Here is a 20947-nt window from a genome sequence, read left to right on the forward strand (position 1 = left end):
TGGATTTCGTTGAAAAGTATCGATGACGAGGTTACCGTTCCTTTGTAAGCATGTCTTTTCTCAGCGGGAAAGGTGATGGTGAGCTGGGTACAGGGGTGAGAAGAGTGCCGCGAATTTTTACAAGAGCGGATCGGTGCGGGGTGCGCGTATCGCTCAGATTCACGTGTCACGCAAATGTGGAACGCCACGTGCTGTTTCAACAAATAATTGGATATTGTTGAATGTCCGAATATACGTGTGCGAAACAGCTAGCCGGGTGTAACGAAAAATCAATGTCGCGTTCCCCGGAGGCCCTCCCAGGGTTAACTGCAACAAACACGAAAACTTCTTGATACATCCGATCCCTTTCACATGAAACATACGTTTTACTTCTTAGTAGGATAGGAAGCGTTCGCTCGATTTCGCTTTCTTAGCCGCAAGCGGATTTCGCGTAGAGAAATTATTGGGTGTCTCGGGAGGCTCGTGCGTTCAGGTTTCTTCCTGGCACGGCTTCGATCGCCCTCAAAGTGAACGCTTTTTCTATGTTTAGTCGATCGGATATAGTTACTTTATCCTTTACCGCGACGTTCGTCCTTCATATAAGTATAGCTATTATTATATATTATTTTTCGTAATTAAAACTTTCTGTAATAAAAACGTTTATCGTTATTCGTATCTCGAATCTTAAATTAATTAAAATTGAGAAAAATCTGTCATCGGTTCTTTTTTTTCTCGATTTTAATTGTACACATCGCGGTCTTATCCCAATTATTATATTAATTAATTTAATGACAAAATCAAACTGTTACACATCAATCCGAACACGTGCATTTTCGTCTTATCGATTAGTCGAAACTCGATTTACGATCTTCGAATTTCTCATAACGCAAGAGGCGCCTTCTTCCACTGCTGTCAGACACGGAAGCAGATTTTATTTCAACCGAATCACTGGGACTGACACTTCGGCAACGTCCCGAGGGAGAATCGGCATAGTTACATACAACTACGTCCGCGCAATTCACCGGGGAAATTCAGGCGTCTATTCGAGCAGTGTCGGGCGCGTAAACTTTCGCGAAGGATCCCCATTCGCCGATCCGAGGGAGCAAAAGAGGATGGCAGCAGGGTGGGTGACTCTCGGGGGCGCCGTGGGGTTGAACGGGATACATACCGATGGCCGATAGGGGTTGAAAAACCAGCCCGAGAGCTGGATTTGCAGCCGACAAATATATTTCGAGCGCGTCTGCTCGTGTGAATTTACTGTGCGAACAATAGACGGCTGCAGACTTTTATCGAGCCATCGATCTGCTACTGTTCCCCTTGTGACAAAACGACATTCATCCGTGATAATTTGATAGGAATTAACGTGGACAAAGAATTGACAGAACCTCGTCAAGGTAATGCTTCATTAATTGTAATACGAGTTTTATCTCCTTTAATCCCGTCATTTTCGCTAAGCCACACATACGGGAAATTAAATATCACCGACTAAATAAAGGATATTTATTGATTTCTTGCGTGTATTTGCATGGTACGAACTAGAATGTTAAATTTACTCCGTAAGTTACTTATGTATATTATATGTGCTTGAATTATTTGAATAATTTATACATTGAATTAGAATAATAATCAAAGCTTACTCTTGTAATTATTACATACTTATGTAAAGTCGATTTGCTGAACGAAGTAGTCGCAAAGTAGTCGAGTATTGCAAAGTGAGTTCTTCGTAACACGGCTCTTTTTCACTCTCTTATTCCAAATAGTCAGCCTTTTTTTCTTCCGCCTACATTCGTTGACTGTATTACATTTCTCGCGTACAGTCCCGCTTATGCCGAAACTGCTTTTCGCAGTCTACAGCGCTGCATAGCATTAGCATACGCTTTTGCCTATCTGTACTTTTCGCCAGTTGATGTCTTTTTTTTTATGAGAGGACGTTTTGCGCGTCACAAGGTTCCCTTAAATAGTGCGCTATTAATTTTAATACGATGTGTAAAACTGATTTTTGCTGGAAAAAAATATTTCTCAAACAGTCCTTGTCAAAGTTTGCTTGACAATTATTTGTATGCATTATATGCTTATCTAAATGATTTGTGGATTAAATTTTGTATTACGAGAAGGATGACTACAATAAACGCACGTACGAGGATAATGTTACATATTGTTCGAAGAATCGGAAATTCAAGATATTCTATTCAATTTCGGGTATTGTATTTAAACGTAATAATGTAATACGCGCGCGTAATTGAGAAAATATACTGTGTATTCGAGGCGTGATATAACGTTTATATTTTTCAATAATTAGTGTTAACATCGAACCTGAAAAACATCGTAAAAATAAGTGTAATTAATCATAAACTTAATATTACAGTTATGGATCTGTTTTACTACATCTATTTTAATACAATTATAACGTATTTGATGATGTCATTTATATTTAAGAATAAGAAATAAAAGGAGAATGAGTCGAATCATAGTTAAAAATGTGCTTTCAAATTGATCCCGTGAATACAATGTGCCTGTGCTTTAGAACATTCCATACGCTTCTCTCGAAGCTTACAATTGATTGCTATAAGCTAGGTTGAGATTTATCGCACTTTCGGGCAACATATATATATATATATATATATATATATGTGATATATGCAACGGTGCATGTCGTAGCTATCTAGACAGCGCGTTATACGTCGATGTACCGTGGAGAAGGACCGTATCTGGATTGATGGCTCTGATACCGTGACGACGACGTGTTATGAAACTGATCCCGTGCGCGAACCGCAAAGATGTCGAGTCTCGTACAGATACCACGACGCTTGCAAGTGATTTCGGATATGATACGTACGTGTCCTCACGGACTATATTTACCCGAGCGAACTCCCCGTGTGGCGCTCGACGCGACCATTCCACCAGAATTCCTGCCATGAAGTGTGTACACCGTATCCACACGAAATCCACTTTCCTTCCTCCGCGAGAGTGACTTGTCTTTATCTATCGAGGGAAGTCTTCATACCTCTCCGCTTCGATGACGAAACCCTTATGAAATACTCCCCCTTGGCTTGCGCGACGACGACGCGAATCAGACGTCGTTCATCAATACAGCGCGAAAGTTAACTTCCTTTCGTGTCTCCCTTCGCGATTTCGGATTCCGCAGCCTCCATCCTAATCTCGTTAATTTCATGAATGATACCGTGGAAGCACATTCATGAATTCTGCAAGTTTGTTATATAAAAGCAAGAGATTACGAAAGAGAGGAGTAAAGAGACAGAGAGAAAATAATTGTTTATATTACTTTGTGTAACTTTGTTTCACAAAGTGATATAATCCTTTTTACACAGTTATAAATCTAAAAGGCCAACAACGATCTTATATAGCAGGATCTTAGTGCTGAAATATTTCTTATGCGATTTTATATAAATTTTCTTGCTTTTCGAATTAACGCGCCGTTACTTTCGACGCTTTTAAATTGAACCAAATAATATTACAATATATTAAATTGAAAATCAATTTAATAATATTTATGTTTGTACACAAGCATACGTAAGATCTCTCCTCCCCGAAATACTATGAAAAATTTGTTGTAAAAGATATTAATTAGGATTTAAATCTGGATCTCCTTACATTTCGTGCGGACGTCTTATTGTTAGTCTAATTATTGTCATGAGAATGTCAAGATTTGAAAATAAGACGATTCGCTTTGCTAATACACATTGCAACCGATCGTATTATGACATGGTTTTACATTTATAAATTAAAATTTTTTTGTTTCATCGAAACCTTATTTCTTCGTCATTCAGTGTCTTCCTGAAAACCAAATTCAAATTTTGATAATCAAGCCAGTCTATTCTCTTTCATTTATCTCACGTTGCTTTTATCTACACATTTCTCATAGTAAAATTCTCATCGCTCACTCACCTGACACGCAAAACACGCACAGGCGCGTCATTCAGGTTATATGTATGCGCCCATGCATTCTATGCACAATTTTAACAATATGTATTCCGAGCTATGAACATGATATATAGTGTTGAACTAGAAAATCTTTTTACGTGAATTTGCCCGTGGAAAGATTTTGTTAATGTTGCAGCATATATTTTTATTACACACCACGATAATAACTTTGTACATTTTTTTTATTGTCGTATGTCATGTTTTATTTTATTAAATCATTTATTAATTTGGAACAATTAGCGTAACTCTAATATTCTAAATAAAATAAATTTTATACACAAATCGTAGAAAAAAAGGAGCTTTATAATTTACAATTTTATTTGCACTCTAAACTTTAATACTGATAAAACTATTCACTTGATAAAATATTGACATTTCTCATTTTTACAGTCACAAAAATAACTTTCTTATTAATCACAATATGGCTGGTTGATTGATTAAGAGTCGCTGGAAAACCAAAAATGTTTTATTAAAAAATAGCAACATAAAAAAAAACAACGGTAGCGCACGTCTTCGATTCTTGTTTGCTGCTTTTGTTGCATGTCTTTCATAGAGAAATTCCCATCGCTCACCAACCTAATACGTGCAACAACGACGTGATGTACATACACACGCACATGTTGATGCTCTACGCTCTATATGCGTGGATATCGATTCGACGAGCCTCGCCCCGAAGCGCGGTCGGGATATCGTGCATTTTCAAGGTCTGAAACACTTTCCCCGGAGAGATGCGCGGGCAACGAGTGGCGATGAGCAAGACGAAGAAGATTTGGCGGAAGGTGCGAGTGCATTTTTTACAAGGCCGCCAGTCGTTTCGAGGTGCGTCGACCGACCGTTTTCATGTCTGAGACACAGAGGAGACGAAGGAGATGGAGGAGAGCAGTGTCCGAGAGGGACGAGAGGGCAACGAGAGAATACTGATACTGAGGCAAAGTCTACAGAGAGAGAGAGAGAGAGAGAGAGAGAGAGGGAGACATGCGAGAAACCCTCCCGATCCTTCCATTCGCTTCTTCGCCCTTCTGTGGAAGGGGTTGAAAGGCCGGATGGAGGACGAGAGGGCGAGGGCGGTCGTAGGCGGGAGCGATGATACGTGCGTAGAATAGCCTCGGCATTTTGAGCTCCTCGGAGATTTGGCTTGCCGAGTAAGAGCTCGATGCCGCCGCGCCGCTTCCGTCTCACCTTTTTTTCCACCCCCGACCGGCGTCATCCGTTTCTCTCTCGCCGTCTTCTATCTCGCGCCGGCCGGGCCCCGCGTTTCCCGCTCCCTATCGCGACGACGGCGGCGGCGGTATCTACCGTTTCGTGCCTCGGTTTCTTTCATCGGTCCTCCGACTCTCTCGCGGAGCCCGGGGCGGTTGAGCCATTGGAGGCAACAATCTTAAAATATCACCCCGCGGGTACAGACCGGCATGAGTTATCGTGGTATTTAATCATCCCCAATAAGCTCGCGTTCCTCGCACCCTCTAGACTTTCTCTTTTTGTTGCTTTAGTCTTCATCTAGACAGGGTGACCTGACGTCCGTTTTCGAGAATATATCTTTGTTTTTAGGTGTGTCCTTAAAAAAAAAACAATCTTATAACTCTTTTAAAAATTATCTAGATTGCGTATACTTCCGCCAAGATTTTAAATTGTTTCAATTGGTTTATTATCTTATATTAAAATCACGACATATAAACCAAATTGTGTTACGTGTTATCCGTGTAATTCAAATTCGAGTTAATTTAAAGTTAAGATATCTTGTAAAAATTTAATTTGTTATAAACATTTGTTTTCTGTTTATTTTACTATCGTTTACAACATAAATTATATATATGTGTGTGTGTGTGTACACACACATATACGTTCTACTTTCCTTTTTATTTCATAGATTACAAAGTTTTAATTTTTTTTCTCCTATTATAGTTACCTGCAGTTCTGGTATCAATTCTTTCTCTTTGCTTCTTTTTGTTTTCGTTATCTACTTTCTACTTTTTCTATCGCGGTGTATTTTCGGATGGTTTTCATCCAATGGGAATCTACCAGGGTTCAATGGAATACGCCTAACGACGCCCGAGTACGTTTTTCTTTCGAAGTAATTAAGAACGATTAACGGAAGTCCGTCCGACGATACTCGACGCTAGGATTGCGAAGAAGTTTTGATGACTTTAAAGCGCTTCGAAGACCGTTCGGATCGATTAATAGCTCTCGAACGGAGCCGTTTTCTTGGCGACAAAGAAGTTTCCTCGTTTTTCCTTTCGTAATCCTGACTCGAGCTAACAAGAATCCGCAATAACGGAAGGCGCTGCATTTATATATAGCAATCGACCTTCTTTATCGATATTTATCGTTCCGGCACCGGTGTTACTAACGATCGAATAGTCGTGTGATTTTTTTAGGTGCGCGCTTTAGTAGACCGCATAGCTTCCGTATAACACGCAAAAAAGGTATTCCACGCTATCGCATTAATTGTAATTTGTGTTATATTTTACGGGATTTTTCTACGAAGACGGAGGAGACGAAGGAGAGCGAGTTTTTGCATCGTATATTTTTAATATTTTCTTCTACTAAGAATTTTTTAACGATGACAAATTCTTAAAAACGTTTAACTACATTAATTTTTTATAATGGATTAAAAAACATAAAATTTAGATTAATTTTGAGTCTAAGGAATTGAATTATATTAATTACTCCATGCAGCTTTATTTTGAAAAAAAAACTTTATAAATGTAAAATTATGTGATAAAACGATTGGTTACATTAAGTGAATTGCCTTTTTTCATGAATACGAAATAGAATAGTGGAGATTGCAAACGTATTGAGTGCTTTAAAATTCTTACCAATCTCTCAGGAATAATATTACAGTTTGATTGTGAAATATATGGTTTTTTATTAAAATGTTTAGCATATATTATCAGAATTATGACTCGTTGAAATTAATGCATGCGAAATATATGCTACATGTTTGAAAGAAGCAGAAGAATTCATGCTGGTTTGATACTCGACGTTTTTATCGACTTTCAGACGAATAGGATTACTTTGGGCAAATTGTGATTTGGTTTACGATACATGCCGCTCTTTTTTACGACAGCTACGTGGCTCATTCGCTCCAGTGAATATCAGACTTTAAAGCCTCGATAGCCGTAACTGCGTCTGGGTTGATACTTAAATTCACAAAATATAAACATTTTTTCTATTAATAGCACAAATAATTATTTGTCTAAATAATCTGAGAAATATTTTTGCTATAAATTTTTTGCTTGAATCAACAGCTAAAAAAGTGAAATCTCTAGCTTTTATTCAACGTACCTTTAAATATGAAATAGAAAAGGATTATTCATATCTAACATTTGCGATACTTGAGATTCATTTTAATTCATATTAATTAATCTTGGATTTCTCTCGATCGAGAAATTTCGATTGGTAGTAAGAGGAAAACGTTTTAATGGCCGCCATTAATTTTCGCCATTAATCAGATTCGTATATCTATATAAAGCTGTTGGAAATGCATTATCTCTCGTTCTTCAATAGACTCGCGTTGATTCCATCGTCGTAAATAAAGACAAATGGCGTAGTCAGGACGAGGACGTCGTGGCAAAACATTATTCGAGGACGACACCTCAACTGGGTTAATTTGTAATTATCCCATCTCGTCGGTATATCGTGTAGATAAGTTCTTATGCGGCGGTGAAGCAAAGAGCAGTGCAATTAAGGAGATAATTGTATAAGTGGAATAGATCTTACCTTGAGAATACGAGGAGAAAAACGCGGCGCTGTTAATTCGGCCGGCTGCACTTCCCTTCGACTCCATTTGGTCTCAGGACTGTGAATTTAAAGGCGTTCTTTGTCGAGTTCCTTGGAAGTGCCTTTTTCATCCTCGCTCCCCGAGACGCCCAACTCTAGATTACAGAAGACGTTTGATTAATTCGAGCGAGGACGGCGCTTGCTTCCTTTAATCGAGTAAAACGCGTATAAACTCAATTACTCTATTTTTTTCCTGTTTATACGACATTGACCAACCATTGTTTTTCTTCGTCTTAGATTTAACTTGAGTCAATTCGATACGCTTCTTTTTCCCAACGTATAATATTGAATGTGTTAATTAAAGGAATATAATAAAGAATGTTAATTAATTATGATTATTTTGTAATATATCTAACAAAATTGCTCTATCTTATATGATTGAAGGCTTGATGACCGGGTTTAAGAGTATCAATTTCGAACCTAGTTTCTTGAAATAAAACGATAAACTGTGCTATTGACTATTAAATAAGCGTGTGCTATTATTTTTTGTTTTTCATGCCTGAATTATTGTATCGAGAAAATAAAGTGCCAAGAAAATCTCTAATGTGCAAAAAACGCCAAGAGTGCAAAATAAAAAGAAAACTGGGTCGAGCAATGGCTAATTGCAGGAACTTTCGACAATCTTTGTATTTCGCGGCGAAGAGGCGTCCTCGCCCGCAGAAACTACGGAAATAGCCGTGAAAGTTCGCGGTCCGAGCAAGGGTGGGATCTGCGACAGAACGGGGATGGTTTCAGGACGACTCCGCGGACAAGTTGGGGCGGAAGTTGAAACGGCCGCGGCGCCTTGTATGCGGGCGAACAAAGTTGGGTAAAAATTAGCGTCGCGTGATTAACTCCGCGGAATAAATTCGCGGTAAAGCGGCTGGTACCGAGCGAGCGAGACGGTGGGTGGCGTCGTGGCGCGGCGCCGCGGGCTACTTTGCGATGCTCGTTGGATAGATGAATAAGCGAGCAAAAATTGTACGACCGTAAAAATGAACTAATTCAAAAGTGTCCCACCGTATAACGAATGTACCTTCAGGTACACTCGTCCTCCATCACCTCCCTCCTCCCCCTTCCCCCGAGAAAATAGTGCGAGGCACTTCTCTTTTCCGCACCGCACGCATTTCCGCTGCCACCGCCGCACCTACGCTTCATTTCCCGCATTTCCTCCCGTTCGATGGCGAATCATGGCTGGTGAGCGAAGTGCGTTTCGCAAAACGAAATTACTGAACAGCTTCCACGCTGAATGGGCGCGCTATGTTCATTCGCGCACTGTTGCGTATATCTGCATTCGCCGACACCGGTGAAATATCACGCGGTGTTGTCATACACTCGTATTGCTCAGCTGGGAAATTCCCCTCGAACGAATAAAGAGAGAATGGCAGAATTAATGCTCCAGTAATTCGTACCGCTAATGCCATCTCTGCCTCGCATCAAATGCGTACGTATAGTAGAATCGTGACGAGAGTCTAGAATGGTGTTAGAGAAACACAAATGTACGCAACATAATCGATTTTATTTAAGGAAAACAAATGTATTATATTTTATTTTATACGCGCAGGAGCGAATTGCTCATTCATATTGGCAAAAACTAATAACCGCTAAGTAATATATATTACAAAATGATTAAACGTCATCCTTTTTCTTCCTAAAATTAATTAAGATCGATAGCTTGCCGCGATATACGATATGGACAGCCGTAGATGGCCGTAACTCGAGGGTCTCGAGACGCGCCTTGATCGATCTCGCACCCGCACACGTGCTCTCGTAGTAACAGCGCGTATGCGTGGCACGTGACTAGTCCATTCAGTTATTCCACGTCGTTTTCTCCCCCCTCTCTTTCCCGTCCGGCTTCCCTCTTTCTTGCCCGCGCGTTCACTTGGCTCGTCAAACAAGCGTTGAATTGCGTTTGCCATGCCGGCATCCTGCAACGTTCCGAGCAAGTGTGGAGCTAATTCGCATGCCTGTGTCTTCCCAGCCACGCGCCACATAAGTTCGTCACGTACCGCTATCGTGCCACTCGTTTAGTACCGCAGACAAATCTTACTGGAGAAGGTGTCGTAAAGATAAGATAACTTTATGGCTGGCATCGAGTAAATATTGCATCGTATAAAAAAAGGGGGGGGGGGGGAATCGTGAAACAGCTTCCCAACTTACAATGGAACTTAATCACAGTTATTTATTAATTATCTGTTAGTTTATTTATTGTATCATTATGAAAAATAAATAAGTAGCTAATCGCTTTTTGTATCATTGGTCTATGATAATCTGTAATCGAGGCTTAGTTAAAAAAAGTGACAGTTTGGAAAAACTTTTTATGACATTTCTTTGTAATTATCTAAAAAAAATCTTGCTTTGTTATATTCTAAAAATCATTTTTTAAAATCACTTTTGAATTCGTACAGAAAGGTACACATTGATTATTCTCTCAGAGAATATTTCTGAGCATTATTCAGTTCTAATTAATTCTGATAACATTCATGGATACATATACATGTACAGACATCTAATAATATGTTATATTTTATATTTCGAATTATATAATCTATTTGTGTTTGTGATGAGGAGGAATTAAAGCATAATAATCCGTAATACCACGCCAGGGTGCATAATTGGTTGTAATCGAATCATTGAATGGAAATGACATTTATTGCTTGGCGCAATAAATCGCGTCAAGCGCACACTGTGAAAATCTTATCGATCACGTTTCACGTAACACGTGTCGTACATCACGTAAGAAGATAATTCTCCAAGAGTATAAGAACCTTAACAGGTGATATACCATGTTGATCACGATTAACTACCGTTTCCTCGTCGCTAACAGCAAGGGTGGAACATTTGCCGTCGTTTTCATCGTCATTGTCGTCGTCGTTCTCGTCGTCGTCGTCGTCGTCGTCAAACTGCATCCCACCCTCTTGAACAAGACGCAAATCCACACGTGAGTGTAAACACAACCGCCGTTTCTCGAATCGTCGCTGCAAGACTGACGAGGAAGAGAATTCTACCTATCCAAGGGTGGCGGCCATAGTAATAGCATTAAGGTGGACAATCAACGGGACCGACCTGCAAATTGAATAACAGTGCGCTGCCGGTTGATATGTATCGCATCCTCAGGTTGAACCCGATCGCGTCCTCGTCTACGGTTGCACACAGCTCCCGCGTCCGTCTCTCTTTCTCTTACATGGCGTACCTGCGTATATACGTGTACACATCTATATATAATACATATATTCGCACGCACACCCTTTTTTCTATCCCTGTCGGTTCACACCAACTCAAGATACTCTCTTTTAAGATCCAACCGTCCGCGCTTTATTCTCCTTGTACGGGAACGTGGTACGGAATACCTACGTGACACCGAAACTGATTCGCTACAACTTTACTGGCCGCCTCCGCTCCTCCATCTACTCCTTCCTCTTTCATCGCCGGGCTGTCGGACTGCCGGTTGGGTTCTCCGTCTTACCGCTGCCCCGACTGCCAACCAGTCAGCGGCGCTACCCGCTCCCGTAATCGGATTTCCAAGATTTTCCCAACTTTTCCTTAAATCGCGCGCTACCCTCTTTTTCCCAGTTCTTGCTCCTCTTTCTTTCGATCCCATCGTGCGCGCGCGCGTTGCCTCGAGGATAGCAGACTCCGCTCGAGGAACAATCGGCCGGTGAATGAAGGACGACTCCGCCGTTGATTCTCTCTCCTCAGACGCTCCGATCGCGTTATTTCGTTGCGAAGGATCGCTTGAGAGACTTAAGAAGCTCAATTGCGCTTTTATCGTAGACTATCTAGGATCGTGCTTGAACGTGAGTCGGAAACAGCCGGCCCGGCTTTTAGAGTACTCAGTTACATCGACTACCATACACTTATAAGATCTCTTCGAGTAATGCGATATAATTGAGCAAAGTAAGTTTCAAAGGGGCACTTTATTCAATGAAAGTACCATCAAATTTGTAAATCACGCTATTCTATGCACGTGACGAAAGTCTGTGCAACATTCCAGATATTTCCATTTTCTTTACTTTTACAGCGCCATTTTCTCTATACTTTCTTTTTCTTCTTTGCATTTCTGTCTACTTCGCTACTTAAATGTCTGGGAACTTATAATATACATTATGTGTTATTTACTCCTGCTATTCATTAGCATTTGCATTATATATTATCTTTAATTTATCGCTGGCCATAGATGCTAATTAACACATGTTGCGCGAACAAATAATTTTCCATAATATGCAAAATGTTTTTGTTACGTATATATTCATTATGGGTGCTTTTATTGATGTAAATAATAACAATAGCAATAATTGTTATAAACTTGATTCTGCTGATAATTGTACGCGATAAAATAACTTTAATCGTGTAATAACTAAATTAGTATTATATTTGGACAAATTGTGCTATTAATTAAGCCGTTGACAAAATGGCTGGTGCTCGACGATTATGACAGCTTTTCCTTTCACCACTTTAGGACTAAATTTGCTTCATTTTACGCCGTGAATGGCACGTTTATGCGGCCGGGAACAACCAGCTTTTCTCACTTTGCATAAACATTGTTATTATTTCGTGAACAATACTAACAATAATAACTATTGGCGTACTCACTATTGTGGCGTAATTTTGCATGTAAATAAAGTTCATGCAACAATTATTTTTTTATACAGACATTTAATTAAAACATTCAGGTATATTTTTTTACATTATTTACAGTCTTAATTTATTCATGTAAAATATGTTTTTCTTTATTATTTATAATTAGTTAACTTGTAGAATGAAAATTTTAATCTACACTTGTATTTAATGAATATTGAAGGAGACATACAAATGTAAGATAAACCGTTTTGTAATTTAAAAAGTTCATCAAATAATTTGTTTTAACGTGCACAGAGTTAAAAGATTTTGAATCACGAATGTTCAAAGGCTGAAAATAATCGTTTCAAGAGATAGAAATACATTTATAAGTAGCTCGAAAATTTTCGCGAGCATAAAGTCGTAAAGTGCTATCAAAGCTTTGGCAAAAAAAAGGGGGACGATTGAGAGCGAGCCTGCGATCTTGCGGTCGCATTAATTGAAACGTTCGAGGCTTTTGAACGGCCGACTCTCGGCGAGCGAGGGCGCGAAAGAAAAAGGGGCAAGAAAGAGAAAACGCCGACGTAAAAAGGAGAGATGACCAGTTATATGTGGTACGTGCGGAATTGGATTGGTTTTTTACTAATTAAAATTTCAAACTTGACACCCTGAATGTGCAGCCTTTAATGAGATGGCGGCGTCTAGGGTGGGCGCGAGTTTTCCCTCATTATCCTCACGAGTGTCGGAGTCACAAAGCAAGATATATACGAGTAGACGAAAAGAGGGAAAGGGATCAGGGTGGGAAAAAGAAGAAAGTGAATCGACTATGGGGGTGAATGCGTGAAAAGGACACACGTGACGAGAAGAGCTAACTGTAACTGCGTTTCGTTCCCTTTCGCAACGTAAAATTTTATTACGGCGAGATATTTGAGGAAATAAAAAGGTCAATGAGTTATGTCGACCTTTGTGGTTACCAGGGTTGGTCATTCCGGCGGTGCACACGTATCGTCGCGAGTTCATCGAGCGCGGAGGACATACTATATATACGTTACACGTGTGCCGTTGCACGTTCCATAGCCGAACGTAATGCGCATACGCCTCGCTGTTGCCCTCCTTTTGCTCACGTTGTGTATGTTAATTAATGTTTGCATTACGCGGTGTCTACAGGTAATTAACTACTCGGCGCTCGTCGTTAGGTTTTCCGTCTTATTAGCTCGATACCGAACGGCACTGACTCGTCTCTGCCTCCTACTCGTCTCTCATCTTTCGCATCTCACTCGCGACTGTCCTAATGACTCCCTGTCTCTTTTACGACGTAGTTAAGCTCGCGTAGCTCGAGCGCGAGCGCATCGTTACGCGATGCCGCGGAACAGCCACCGAACAGCCGGTGTGTGCGCTAATGGTTATTGAACTTTTCCTCCGTCGCGATACGGAGAGAGAGAGAGACAAGAACGGGGGCCACGGAGATCGTAACGCGGTTTTACCGTGTGCGATATAATCGACGTTCTCCGCGCGCTCTTAATGAACCGCGCGGAAATTTGCGGTGTAAACTTAAACGTGATTTTTCACGAAGCAACACAGGCGAAAGATTTATCGACGTTGTATCCAATCTCCTCTTTTTTTTTTCTTCGTTCTGAATATGACGTGGTATCTTTTCCGAACTGGATTAGAAAAGTGTTATAATAAAACATTATTGTGACGCAAATATTTTTTTTTTTTAAATCGACGTTTTCATGATGCGAATAACAATATTTTGCGTCGCATGAAAAATGACGTTTCGCTAATACGAATAATCTGTCGTAAAAAGAATTTACCATTTGACAGAGGTTTTGCCATTTTGCGTCTTTCTCGCACCCTTTCTTTCTCATAGTCCTCTTTATCCTTTTGTCAAAGCGTTTGTTTTATTTTATTTTATTTTTTTTTTTAAATTAATACGTCAGCTTGAATAGAACGAGTTAAATGATCGACATATTGGCATGACTGAATTACAGCTCAGCGCTTAACTGAATGAACAGTATGCAACAAATGCACAATAGGGGAGCACGCGTGTCGTCCATTGCCGGTCGACATCGCTCTTTGTCGTAGTTTGATAATGACGGTGTCACTGATCATCGTGAATTGCCTTTGTCGAAGCGATACCTATCCCTACTCACCCCGTGCCATTAATTCCCGCTTTACAATAGAAATGACCGTTTTAAAATATTTCATCTCCTCCGTTTCCAATACGCTGCAATGTACGAATCAATGCCTGCCTGTAAAAAGCGTACGAGAAAATACGGGCGATAGCACGTGAAACGTGAAACGTTATTTACATGTAGTTAAAGATAAATTTAATGTTAAAACGATTAAATGTTGAATTCGGTATTAAAATGGAGTCGTACGTGCGTTATCGTACTCCACTTTTTCAAGATACGAAGCACTGATAGATCAGCAAGATGACTCGGTATCTTGAATTATGCGCGTTTCCTTCCCTTCGTATAAAAATTTGTAGGAAGATCGCGGTTTATCGGCCAGAAAAGCTATTTTAGCAATTCAAATCTTGTCCCTTTGCTCTTTGCGCCGCTTCTGTGCCGCTCGTAATTCAACCATATACCGACAGTCGAGTGAAAACCAACCGTAGCGGATGAGACGATTCAGTAGCCGCAAGCCACAGAGATTGCTCAAAGGGTCGGCCTTTGAAAATAAATGAAATATACCCACTTTCAGATGTGACGAGGGTCTAGCGTTACTTCAGTGATTACGGCCGGAAATGAGCGGACTTATACGTCTAATACTCAGTATGCCTCGAGGCTTATTTCCGCAACAACTCGCACCGCAACAACGAAAAGGTTCCACGCTCGCCACTCAATCAGGTTTCTGAAGAGATCCCGAATTAAAATTAAAATTGTCTTTCATTTTTTTCATCTGCTTCCCTCAAGGCCCACGAAATTACATAGATTTAGATACTATATCTGATACTTGTCTCAGTCTGCGCGAACACTGAGATACATCGTAACGGTAATGGAATATCAAGAAGGGATATATTTAAGAAATCCTCTTAGCGATTTCCTTTAACAGCAGAAGTACAAAAAGAAGAAGAAACGAAAAATTGAGAACATTAGAAAAGTATAAAAATAGGAAAAAAAAATTAAAGACATAAATTAAATTACATTTGATTATTCTTTTCAAATTATATTTACGCACAAAATAGTAGGTTTTATAAAAATTTTGAAAAGGGAAAAAATGTATGATAAAAATATAAAAAATATAAAACATACGTCTGCTTATTTGCAAAAATTAATTTTTCAGATTGCAATAGATAAAAAATTATAATGCAAGCAAAAAGTATGAATGTATAAATTGGAATTTGAAAAAATTATGTTTAGGTTAGGAAATTAATTTGAAATTAATGGCAATATTGAAAACAGGAAATTAACTTTTGCAGCGTTTTTTAAAGTATTTACTAGCATATCAAACAATATCATGCCACCGCACAGTTCGTATTTTTTTCGTTAAACGACAATCAATTTTATATTTCGTAAAAGAATTGAAATAAATAATAGAATAGAAAAATGGAAACAGAAACGATGTGAATGTGACATACATTTTCAAGCATTGCGTTTGTTGTGCAAACTATATATCGACAACAATAAAAAAATTATCGCGAGTATTCATTGACAAAGTCGATATTAACAATCATGTATTAAGCAACATATATATGTATGGATGGACATTCATGAAAGCGAAAAATTGAAAGTTTTGAAAAGCGAATGTAACTTTGAATAGAAACAAAAATCATTTTATTTTTACTGTGTCAAGAATATAATGTATCACTATATAGTATTTTATAAACTTGTGTGACACGAAATAAAAAAAAACGTATTTTTCATTTTTCAAAAAAAATGGGAAGGTATATTAGCGACATGAAGACGCATCATGATCTTGTATTCGACATGGCTTTTATTTCGCATTAATAATATGTCGCACGACGTCGGAAACGTCATCGTCGATAATGAGGTTTTAATGTTGGAAGTTTCGCATGTTGACAAAACGGGTATTGGATGGTAGGGAAAACGGGTCCGGGGTACCTCGCGAAAACCGTAAAAAAAGATAACGGAACTTTTCAAAGGCCCCTTAGTGCAAACGGCGAGCAACGACGTCGTGCGTTAAACTGACAATAGCGCTTTTTTCCAAAGCCGCGTTCGTGCTATTTAACAATTCATTTGTGCACGCATACAGGGTTTTTCATCCTCGCCATTTCTCGCCACCGTCGCCGTCGCCGCCGTGTTCTCCTGTCCACCATCACCCCTTCTATCTGTTGGCGTTTCTTTTTTCGCTTTCACTCGTCTCCGTTCCTCTCGATCCTTTCCACTTCAACGTCGGGTCACCCTTTTGCATCCTTTCGCTTTTACCTCACCCCTCTCGCTCCAGCATAACCAACAACAAACGTCGTCTACCCTCCCGTCGCGCGTTCTCGGAACCACCGACAGTCGGCACAATGCGCAATGCATTTTTGTGATTAAAATTTAGTAGACGCCGACTCTGTTTCGAAGTGTGTGTACGTGTATATGTATTTGGTCGTGGGCGGAGAATTCTCGCAGGATCAGAGCATTGAGACCTTCGACGAAGCCCGTCTGAATAAACTCGTCTGTCGCTTGTGAGAGATTGCGAGGATAATTTTTACAAGTAAAATCGCGATTTCTTATAAGAAATTGTAGTTTAATTTTTTTCTTAGAAAATCAGTTCACAATTATTGATAATCATTTACATTTTTATTTAACAGCATATAGTGTTACGCTTTGCAGATTGTTGTACAATTTTATGAAGCATTGCAGACGTGAATAAATATTATATGTAAAATATTTGAGTCATCTTAATAAAAATTTTCGAGGAATATACGATTGTAAACACACAGCCGATGCTAAAGAAAGCATCCCTTTGCAATCCAAGCTTGCGAAGCGACGCACACGCGCCACTTCTCACAATCTCCAGTTAGAAGAATCCTCGCCGCCTCCGATGGCATCACAGCCTTTGCTCTTAGCCACCGTTAACTTCTAGGTTCCGTAAACATTCCACTATGGTCCTGCTACAATCAAAATAAAAGTTGAGAGAAAAGGAAGCAACGGAGCTTTGCCGCGAGACGTGCTTGGCGGAAGGCGGCCGTTGCGATGTTGACGGCAGCCACCGGCAAGGAGGATGAGAGTCCGAAAAGGAGTAAGACGCGGGGAAAAGACGACGGTGAGATTGTGGAGTATAGAAGGCTGGTTGAGCAAGCGGAGATTAAGGCGGCAGCTCTTAAGCCTGACGCCGAAATCCTGACGTCGAGGCTTTCGTCGAGTCTGAAAAGGGACGAAATACCAGCCATCCACTATGCCACGCCACTCGTGGACCAGTCTGCTGAGCATTACTCGCCGACCTTTGCCTCTTAGCGCTCTAGCCTCGTCGTCATTCCGTTTTCCTCCGTCATTCCGTTTGCCCTCGCCTCGCTGCGGTACCATAACTACGTAGAATGCTTTCCCTATCGGATCCGCAGCCTCATTTCGTAAAACTCCACATATTTGTATTAAGAATTATTTGTGTTATCTTATTTCTTATTTGCATACAGATCATCTTGAAATGAAAAAACTTTGTTTTTATAATTTCTCTTTACAATATCGATCCTTCTGCTTTTATATGCTTTTCACGTACATTTACAATTGCAATTATGAGCAGTATAGGGGCATTGGGTAGTGAAGTGTATTGTAATGTTCAATTTTATTAGTATTAACAAATTTTTTTCTAAATAATTGCACAGTAATTACATTCACATTTAATCGGAGGGATCGATTTATTTGCCAATTAAATTAAATGTTTGCTCTTCGCGTATCATATCATTGGCACATTTATAAAAATTTCCACAATATTTATTGACATGAGAGCTATATATCTACATTTGTAAGTTTTATAAAAAAATAAATAAAAATACATCTATCGTCAGAAATACACCAAAGAATGAAAAGAAAAATTATATGAGAGGAACGTGCATTAACAGTGTACGAGGTAATAGTCTCTCAGGACCGACAAGCAACGCGTTTTTAACGAGCGAATCTATTCTTCGATGCGCCGCGCCGCTTTTAGCCGTATCCGATCGATCGAGAACAATAAGAACGTGATTTCGCTCTTTGCTATATCAATCGAGGCCCTCGATCGAGCGTGAATCCGGGAAGCGTCTGGCGCGAGAAGGTCGTGATTGCCCGGCTTTTCGCGGATTACATTTCGTCGATGGTGGGCCAGTTGGTAGGACGGCGCAAAAACGAATAAATGAAGTATATGTAAATAATGAGGTTGAGGAAATGAATACGCCGGGGTGCTGCCCGGCCCGGCCCTCTGCTAATGGCGGGTGCAACGCCCGTTGGAGAGACCACCCGAAAATAATTCCGTCCTCCATCGCGCGCCCGGGGAAGTAGTGGAGTGCCGCGCGGGCCACTCAATTATCGTAAAACCGCCGTCTACTTCGCGCCTCGGATTTCAAGCGGGCGAGAAATGCGTCGTTCGTATGCAAAATCGATATGCGTCTCTACGAGGAGATGGTTCATTCCCGGCGAATGCTCACGGATGCCATTTAGCCACGAACACGGCGCGGCCGCGCGATCGAATGGCCACCGCGCGTGCACGATGGGGACCGCGAACATTTTATTTATCGTGTTCGAAGATCTTTGTATCTCTGCATTTAATTTGATGGACGCTGAAAGTGGTACATTTCCAGGAGGATTTTCATCGAGAGAAATACATTGCGAGCGTTATTATACGTTTCGTTGTGCAATCACATCGGTAAGCATCCGTCGATGAATTTTCTCGACTCGACGAATGGGCAGTGTGCGCGCGCGTGACGACACGGTCGTATAAAATGAGATGTAAAGGAGCAAAGAGACAGAGTACCGCGCGAAAGAAAAAGAGGAAGTCGAGTCATCGAGAAATGGAGAGGAGTAGAAAGAGAAAGAAAACTGAAGGTATAGGTGGATAAATAGACCGATATAAAAAGAAGAAGAAGTAAAGAGAGTAAAACTCGTCTTGCAATACGCGGTTAAACTCGAGCACGTCGGTGGGGTGAGGGGAAGCTTCTTGACTTTTCAATTTTCTTCCGCTCTTCTATCTCAGCTCGACCGCTTCTCCCTCCTTCTACTTCCTCCTCCTCTTCCTCCTCCGGCCGTCTCTTCAGCCCCTCGTCGCTCCTTCTCATCCCGCAACCTCGTCGAAGCGATCGCGGGCGAGTCAATAGGGATTGCCTTCGCTCGGAGTAAAATAATTTTCCGGAAAGTTGTGCCACGCTCGGCAATGTTAACACTCTGAAAGTGGGTTTGCCTACTTCAAAGGAAATATGAGAACCGACGGACGCGCTTGATTTTTCGATCCGCTCCCTCACTTCTTAACGACCAACGGCTACGTGAGCTTTATCTTCTTGAACGAGGCGGATCACGCGCGCATCGCTGACCACTTTGAATTCCGACAGTGCGGGCGAGGCAAGAAGGAAGAAGCGCATCATGATACGAAAGTTAGCCGGCAGAATCGCCAACTCTGCCACGAGCGGAAGTGAACGATAGATAAATAGGGCAAAAGTATATTTTATTCTCCCGCGAGTTTGCTTCTCCAATCCTCTCTGTGCGCGCGCTCGATTTTCCGTGATCTCTGAAAAACGAGTCTCGAAAAGTGCAACGAAGAATTCAGAACCATTATTATCGACCGTCAACTCAGAGCAGCTTACTTGTCAATTCAGCGTAATCCTTTCTTGCAGATGAGATAATATTTCACGCGCGGAAAAGTCCGTTTCTGTGCGTCGATCGTGCTACAAAAGCCCAGTCATTTTTCGATTCGTTCATTTCCCACCGTGATGCGGAACCGCGCGAACGATATTCCGCGAAAGATTTTAGCACGAAAATATGCGATAGCAAGCATTCGCACTGCATTACGGAATGCGTTGCGTAAATGCTCGTTCGGGACGCATTAGCGTTCATTCATTTTTTCCCCTTTTTCTCCACGTGATTTTTTTCATTCCATTTTACACGGCGATTAATGAAGATTTATTTGAACAAAACCTGATGGATGATAAGGTATTAAGTGTATAAATGAGTAATACAAATTTTTTTAAGCAGGTAATACGTTAGTTTTAAATTTATTAATTGGCTCTTGAGCTCACTATTCTCTAATTTAATTTATTTATAAGAGCCTTAACCTTCGTTTTGTTTTGTTTTGTTTGTTAATTAATACTTTTTTGAAGCGATGTAATATTGATATATTAAAAATAATAGCACTTAATTTGACGAAAGGCCCAACATAATTTTAAAAATAATTTTGAGGAATACGTTATAATGCACACGCGAATATTTTGCGTTTGACTCTTTATTAATACTATGTACTATATATTTGATTTATTTCAATTGAATCTATTGGATTACAATATATTTTTTTAATTCTAAAAAGTTTTCAATTTACTAGCATCACAAATAACAAGAGATAAAAAGTGCATTCTTTATGAATTCCAACGAGAAAAAAATGCTCGTGAAAAGCGTGTGAATCGATTTATTCTTTCCTCGGTGAAAATATTGTATCGTGCGATATACAAAATAGTACGTACTATCTGTATGCATTTGAGGCGATTTCAATCTGACCGATAAATAACATCCTCGGAAGGCTTGATCCAGAGCTTGATTTATTATGAGCTGTTGGAACCGAATGAAACAGAGTTACTGCGGAC

The 20947-nt window shown here is 40.2% G+C and overlaps 1 protein-coding gene and 1 long non-coding RNA gene across 6 annotated transcripts in view; one reads left to right on the forward strand and one right to left on the reverse strand.

The window, feature by feature from the left end:
* The window catches only part of LOC105193913 (SAM and SH3 domain-containing protein 1), a 324915-nt gene that overhangs the window by 212652 nt on the left and 91316 nt on the right, over window positions 1-20947 (forward strand). The gene's annotated exons all lie outside the window — the stretch shown is intronic.
* LOC120358136 overlaps window positions 1-20947 on the reverse strand; it is a 286272-nt gene that overhangs the window by 157682 nt on the left and 107643 nt on the right. The window contains exon 3 of one of the 2 annotated variants that reach the window (XR_005575068.1): window positions 7642-7796. This is a non-coding gene — a long non-coding RNA (uncharacterized LOC120358136). Of the gene's footprint in view, window positions 1-5785; window positions 7797-20947 lie in introns of those variants that run through there. The other variant, XR_005575067.1, reaches the window with a different exon arrangement.

This window comes from Solenopsis invicta, chromosome 6 (assembly GCF_016802725.1).
Source record: "Solenopsis invicta isolate M01_SB chromosome 6, UNIL_Sinv_3.0, whole genome shotgun sequence".
NCBI lineage: Eukaryota > Metazoa > Arthropoda > Insecta > Hymenoptera > Formicidae > Solenopsis > Solenopsis invicta.